The following is a 316-nucleotide window of genomic DNA, read 5'->3' on the forward strand; positions in this document are numbered from 1 at the left end:
TTAAATCTATTTCTCACTTCCACTGTATAGTCTATAAGGGATTTGATTTAGGTCATACCTGAATGGCCTAGGGGTTTTCCCTACTTTCTTCTATTTAAGTCTGAATTTGGCAATAAGGAGTTCATGGTCTGAGCCACAGTCAGCTCCTGGTCTTGTTTTTGCTGACTGTATAGAGCTTCTCCATCTTTGGCTGCAAAGAATATAATCAGTCTGATTTCGGTGTTGACTATCTGGTGAGGTCCCTGTGTACAGTCATTTGCTGTGTTGTTGGAAGAGGGTGTTTGCTATGACCTGTGCGTTCTCTTGGCAAAACTCT

The 316-nt window shown here is 41.8% G+C and overlaps 1 protein-coding gene across 1 annotated transcript in view; it reads right to left on the reverse strand.

Annotated features, from left to right (window-relative positions):
- PLA2G4E (phospholipase A2, group IVE) overlaps window positions 1-316 on the reverse strand; it is a 79332-nt gene that overhangs the window by 25368 nt on the left and 53648 nt on the right. The gene's annotated exons all lie outside the window — the stretch shown is intronic.

Source organism: Bison bison, unplaced genomic scaffold (genome assembly GCF_000754665.1).
Source record: "Bison bison bison isolate TAMUID 2011002044 unplaced genomic scaffold, Bison_UMD1.0 scf7180017864259, whole genome shotgun sequence".
In the NCBI taxonomy this organism is placed as follows: Eukaryota; Metazoa; Chordata; class Mammalia; order Artiodactyla; family Bovidae; genus Bison; species Bison bison.